This window comes from Octodon degus, unplaced genomic scaffold, assembly GCF_000260255.1.
Source record: "Octodon degus isolate 3935 unplaced genomic scaffold, OctDeg1.0 scaffold00041, whole genome shotgun sequence".
Classification (NCBI taxonomy): domain Eukaryota; kingdom Metazoa; phylum Chordata; class Mammalia; order Rodentia; family Octodontidae; genus Octodon; species Octodon degus.
In genome coordinates, this window is record NW_004524617.1 from 15,939,399 (window position 1) to 15,946,730 (window position 7,332).

General features: G+C 37.5%; 1 pseudogene; it reads right to left on the reverse strand.

Moving 5' to 3' along the window:
* Positions 1-2,390: 2,390 nt before the first annotated feature.
* On the reverse strand, positions 2,391-3,983 carry LOC101575560 (annotated as a pseudogene).
* Between the last annotated feature and the right edge of the window lie 3,349 nt (positions 3,984-7,332).

Here is a 7,332-nt window from a genome sequence, read left to right on the forward strand (position 1 = left end):
ACACATATATCACTATGATATGATGTTTTCAGATCCTCTGGGAAAATTCCCAGTAGAGGAATAGCTGGTTTAAAGGGGATTTCCAGTCCAAATAGATTTATAATTTGACTGCATTTTCTTTTTTTGTGTGTTTATTGATGAAGATTCTAGCTGGGTCCTTGATCATGCTAGGAAAGTACTGATGAACCGCATCTGCAGCCTTGGGCAAATAATCTACATAGATATTTCTCTACATTAGATAAATAACCAACAAGCACACAAAAATTCTTAACATTAGCAGTTATTAGAGAAATGCAAGTCAAATCAAAATTACTATTGGGTATTATAATAACCATAATAAATGAATGGAAAACACATATTTACATGAGCATGAAGAAATGGGAACTCTCATTCATTGCTGCTTGTAAAGCAAATGGGGATGGCCACTTGTGGAAAACTGACTGGCAGTTCCCTAAAGGGTTAAACATCCTTTTACCACATGATTCTGCCTATACAAATATTAGGTATATAACAAATAAATTGAAAGCACATGTTCACATAAAACTCATACACAAATTTCACAGGGCTCAGACATTGTCTACCCTTTCGTCCCTCACTTAAAAGTTTATATAGTAAAGGTTTGATCCCTTGGGTGACCCTACTAAGAGATGGTGAAAACCTTAAAGGTGGAATGTACCACCTTTAGGTCAGTCTTTAGGTCATTGAAGGCAGGAGGTAGCTCTTGTGCAACCCCTGAAGAGTTCTTATATGACCCTTTTTGAGTTTTCTTGAGTAAAGAGTTATTAAAAGAGAAAAAGCAGTTCTCTTCAGTTTTTTTTCTTGTACTTGTTTGAGAAGTAATCATTTGATTGTTGCCACCATTGCTATCCATGCCATGAGGTGTTATAGAGAAAGGGTGGCTTTTACCATAGAGCTTGCACTAGGCCATTTGGAAATTTTTGAACATCTAGCTCTATGGATTAATAAACCTCTTTACTTTTGTTAAGTATTTCGTTACAAAGTTGTAAAGCCGACTATGACATAACACAAATGAAAACAACTGATGAACCAACAAACAAAATGTGGTACATCCATGCAATGGAAGTTATTCAACCATGAAAAGGAATGAGGTACTGATACACATAGGACCTGGATGAGTACTTTGAGTACTTAAATCCTTTGTGAAAGTAAAAGAAGCCAGATGCAAAAGTCCACATTTTATATGATTCTATTTATAGTAAAGTTCAGAATAAGCAAATTTGTAAAGACAAAAAGTAGATTGGTAGTTGCTAAGAGATGAGAAAAGAAGGAATTTGTATATAACATGTTTCATTTAGAAGTGATGAAAATATTTTGAAGTTATACCGTGGTTATGGTTGCCAACAGAGAATATTAAAAAAACATATGCAATTTAAAATGTTTAAAATTGTACATCTTATATAATTTATATCTTAATAAAGTCAGGAATCTCTCTCTCATCTCTAAATAGCCTTTTAGGGGATTTTGATGGAGAGATTTTGTGCACAATTGCTTGACTCAGAGTAAAAAGTCATGAATCCCAGAGTAATTGGTACAAACTTTTCTCAAAATAAAATTTGCTACTTACTAAGGTCAAAACTGTCACTCTTTCAAAGATGTAGGTGAAACATAATGTTTCCCAAGATTTATCATAAAATCAAGATTTATTTTAAGATTATTTCATAGGATTGGACTCCATACAGTGTCAGGAGAATATCAGTCAAGCAATAATTGGCTGAATTTTCTTTATGTGTAGAACTAAAATCAACCACATTATAGTTTCTTGGCTGATAAGAATCTAAGTGAATCATTAATGGGAACAAGAGAAACCTAAGTGGAATACAACATGGTTAATGAATATTTTTGCAAGTTTTCTTCCACAGCTCCTCATTTGTTCTGTGAGTAGCACCTCACCCTTAAGTGCTCATTCTATCACAGAGCCATACAAACACAAGGAAGGAATGTACACATGACAGACTGAAAGAAACTGACCTGAAAAGGCTGCAGAAACTATGTGTCCAACTATACAACATTCATGGAAAGGCAAAACCGAGGGCACATTAAAACAGCCAATGTTTTCCAGTAGCTGAGGGAAGAGAGGATGAAATAGAGGATCAGAAAAGAATTTGTAGAGCAGTGAAACTATTGTGCATGGTACTATAACAGTGGCTACATGTCATTATACATTTGTCCAAACTCATAGAATGTATACCTACTTATAGTGAACGCTAATGCAAACTATGGATTTTTTTTCTAATTCTTAAGTTTTATTTAAATAACCTCTAATGAGAACAAAACAGATCAATTATTACCACTTCATAATACCAATGAGTCAAGGCAGGGAGGGCAAGGACACCTGCAGCCAGCTTCCAGCCAGTGTGATGGGTATGATCTCAAGGTTGGTGGCCCCAGCCCCGGCCCACTGCTGGAGGAGTATTTCCAGTGGAGCAAGGGTTCTTGATGGTCTCATCATTGGACACAATCAGGCACGTGGCCTCAGAGGCTGCTGTCACATCTTTGATCTGCAACATATCTGGCTCCCACAAGAAAACCTTGAAGTTATCAGTAATGTCCTCATTGAGGATGTCCACCATATCACATGCCACCCTGGGCATGCTGGGTCCTTACTTTGTTCAGGATGTTTGTGGCATCAAAGACAGCATTATCATATAGTTGGCAAGGGATAATCTCCAAGGCCTTAGCATAGGCCCAGATCAGTAGCTGCTGTTTTCCTGGGATAGTCCTTGAGTAATCCCAAAGGTACTTAGAGAGCTCTGTCTTGATGGCTCCATCACCAGCCATCACTGAATCATTCTTGATGGCCCACCTTACAATCATGATGGTGTCGTGCAGAGACCGCTCTGTCTCCTCCATGAACTGCTTAACTCCACCAAGGAAGATGAAGGTGCAAGTTTTGGCCTTAGGGCAGTCAGTGAAGAAATTGTACCTTTCACCTCCAATCTGGGTCTCTTCGAACAGCTGGCAGAGGCACAGCACATCTGTCTGTAGAGCATTCACGCTGGTCTGGATTGAGCCTTTGCAGGCCATTATTGTCCTCTTCAAATCCTCTTCAGGCATACGGCCCACACAGGCCACATCCCCAATAAGGAGTTTGGACAAAAGAACTTTGGCTCCAGAATTGTAGATCTCCTCTGACTTGTCATACAGAATGTTCCACTCGGCATAAACGATTGCCTGATAATCCACTACCATGTGGACTCTGATTTCAGCATTTCTTTTCTCAGCTTTCAGCTCAAGTTCAACATTTAATAAGGCAATTATGGGGTTATTGGACTTCTTAGGTTGCATTACAAATCCAGTGTAAGGGAAAGTCTTCTTGAATGCAACATCAGCCACCAGCTGAGACTCCTCGAGAGCTCCACCCTGTACCTTCTTGATTCCAATCATCTTAAGCTGCAGCAAATCCTCCAGCATCATCACAGCATCAACCACTATCTTAGCAAAGAAGGCTTTCTGTTGGGAGATCAGCTGGGCAGAGCCATCATGGCACACTTCTCCAGCAGCTTCCTCTGTTCCAATTTATCTTGCTTCTTCACGGTCACAGGGATCTCCTTGATCTTGTTAATTGCCAACTGTGTAGCAGTTGTGTGGAAAGCGCAGATGATAATTTGGGGGTACAAACCTTCCTCCACATAGTGGTTCACCTGCTTCAGAATCTCTGTAGCCAGCAGTGTTACAGAGGTGGTGTCATCACCAACCTCAGCATCTTGAGATTTGGCAATGTCCACTAAAGTCTTTGCTGCAGGATGGATGACACTGGGAAATTTCAAAATTGTAGCCCCATCATTAGAAATTATTGCTTTGCCTAGGCCATCTGCAATAAGCTTGTTCATGCCATGAGGACCCAGGGTAGTTCTTACAGTCTCAGCAATCATCTGGCAGGCACTGATGTTACTCACAAGCTGAGGGATGCCTTGGGAGCTGTCAATCCCCTCTTTCAACAGTATAACTGGTGTGGGCATCATTTTGGCAACTTCTTCAGGGGCTTGCTACTCTGTTCTCTGTGTTCCAACTGCCCAGATAGTGAAACTGTGGATTCTGAGTGATAACGATGTGTAGAATTTGCCACTCTGGTGGTTGTTAATAGCAGAGGAAGCTTTGCATGTGGACTTTTCTCTCAGTTTTTCTGTAAACTTAAAACTGTCCCAAAACTATTGTATTATTAAAAAGGGGAACTTACTCTGAAGATTACCTCAAAGTCACAACTGTAATCAGATAATAAGATCATGCAACTGAATTTCCTATGGTTTGTTTCAACTAAAAAGATGTTATCTCTGCATTGTCAATTGTTAAGAGGACTGCACTTGGATTATATCAAAAGTTCCTGAATTATAAGAAAATGGTCACAATCCCTAGATAAATTTAATATGCTTGGCTAAAGCAAAATTATAGCACAGAAAAGCTTCAAGCTTCAGTTCTCTCTCTCTCTCTCTCTCTCTCTCTCTCTCTCTCTCTCTCTCTCTCTCTCGATTGAACCCAGGCCCTGTATAGTGAGGTATTCCTCAGCCTTTTATAAATTTTTTTGAGACAATGTCTGAAAATTGTACTGCTCCTGCCTCAGTCTCCCAGTCATGGTATCATGAGTATGTGTCAGTAAACTCAGCTGAAAATGGAAAAATTGTTCATTGATAATGCAAATAAAAATAAAGGCCTCCACTTGCTTTTGTTTCTGCCCCATTTAAAGTTCATTTTGCTTAATTCTAGTATCTATCTATTATGACTCAATTATTTTCTTAATTTGCTTATATATTTATAGAATATTCAATGTGTACTTTGTCCTGGGAATAAGAAATACACACAGACACATATACACATGTATCTAAGAAAATGCTGTGGAGCAATAAGAAAGAATAGCAAAAGCATATCATACATAAAGAAAAGAGATAGTTTATTAGAGTTTTTCACTTCTGGAAAAATTTCTCAATAACATTATTTCCATTATCCACAATTTCAAGAAGTGTAGTTTAAATATATATAATAGTTAAAACAATTTTTGGACATTTCTTTCCATTATACCCAGACTTTATGGACAGTTCAATGTGGACATTACAGAGAGATTGTATTACTGTCTGAAAAAATAAATTTCATGTTCTTGTATTAAATTTTTACCTAATTTTCCCATTTTAAGCTATACTTTCTATTTGATAAATATATCTATGATAATCATTGTACTTTTAAGGAATATAGCTCTAATACATTACAGTAAAAATGCTACAAAGAATACTAGTTGTGAAGTAGCACAAGAGCTTCTTTCTTTCTTTCTTTCTTTCTTTCTTTCTTTCTTGTCTTCTGTTTTTGAGACAGGGTCTCACTATATGGTTCAAGCTGGCCTTGACACCACTTTGTGGCCCAGGCTGGTCTCCATCTCATACTGATCCTCCTACTTCAGCCTCCCAAGTGCTGAGATTACAGGACTGAGCCCCAAAACTCAGCCAAGGGACTATTCTTACATGCTATCCTAAACTCAATAACACTCATCAACACATTAAAGGAGATAGTAACAGCATGTAACAATATAGAAGAATAACCTGACCCAGTAAAGGATTATCTCAGAAATGCAATAATGATAAATTATAAGAATGTACATGTGATACTTAACTGATTTGTCAACTTCAGTAAGAACACACAACTAAAAGGGATCAGCACAGTTCTGGATGTGGCTGAAGGGATTTACTGAAGACAGATGATTCACTGTGGATGTGAGTGACACCAACCAATAGGCTTTCAGCCAGAATGGAATAAAAGGGAAAGGAAGAAGGAAGGCTCAATTCTGTTTTCTAGAAGAGATCCAGTCTTCACCTTCACCTTGAGCATTGTCTCTTGGTTTCCAGAAAAGACCCTTCAGTCTTCTTGCACAGACCTCTTGATCTCCTGTTACAGACTCACAGAGGACACTGCTTTGAGCTCCAGGTCCTTAATCATATCCTTGATATCTCCAGGACACAGATAGATATTTTGCATTTTTCCACATCTGACTCTGGAAGTAACCAATGGAAGCCAATCTTGTATATTCTTGTGTGTTCATATATCTTCCATTAAATCTATTTATTAAGCACTGACTGATAACAATCTACTAATATAATTATATGGATAATGAAATTGTTGCAGAAAAACATTTGATAAAATTGTACATTTTAAGGAACTTTAAAAGGATACTGAAGTCTTTTCCATCAACCTATGATATCAGTATTCTTTATGATAAACCTGTCATCATAATCAATAGCATATCACTAGGGAAAGATCCTTTAAACTCAGAAATAATAAAAAATATCCATGTGCACTTTTTATATATAGCAGCATTTTGAAAAAAATTAATTCAATAAGTCACATACAAAAGCCATGCAAGTAATAAAATAATACCTGAAACTATTATGTAAGGTAATATGGCTACACACTAAGAAATTCAATGTTTTCCAAATAAAATTAATGACTGATCTAAGCAAAATTAAATTATGGTAATAAGAAATGGTCAAAAGTCAACAGTATTTTGTGTATTCATAAGAAAAAATAAAACTATACAAAAATCCATTTAATGAAAATATAATGTTCTTAAATTCAGGAAGGTATGAGGAAAGCAACATGTGTATACTAAATAAGTACAATTGAAATCTTTTCTTTTTTAATGTATTTAGTACAGCATCTACAGTGTCTCACTACACAGATTGGACTCAGTGATCCTCCTGTTTTCAGCCCCCCAAGTGCTGAGCTTATAGACATGCACCACCACGCCTAGTTTGCAAAAATTTTCTTGTTGCATTGGAAAGAAAATTTGAAAAACTGTGGCGCACTGACATTATGGGATAGCAAAAATGATTTTTTTTTGTTCTTCAAGTTATACTTTACATGACCTGAAAGTCAATATTTATTTATTTATTTGTTGTATTTTAGGGCATGGTCTACAGGGTGTTCAGGGTTTCAATACTAGATGGGACTCGTAGTGATCTGCCTGTTCACAGTCTCCCAAGTGCTGGGACTACAGGTGTGTGACACCACGCCCAGTCTCAATTGCCATCTCAGCACACCCCAGGGGTGGGGCCAGCAGGGCAGGCCCCGGGATCGAACCACTGGCCCCTGAGCCTGCTTACAGGTGCTTTAATCTGCTGAGCTATCTGGTAGCCCAGAGCTATTTGGCCAGCCCTCAATTTTTAACCCTAGGCAGAAAGTTGACAATTTCACAGTAAAATTCAATTGTAAGAATAAATGTTAGCCATTACAAATACATATTTGGAAATATAAATCTTTCCAAGAGAATGTAGAACCCTGGAACAGATTATCATCAAATATGGAAGAGTTTTAAATTATACTTGACATCAC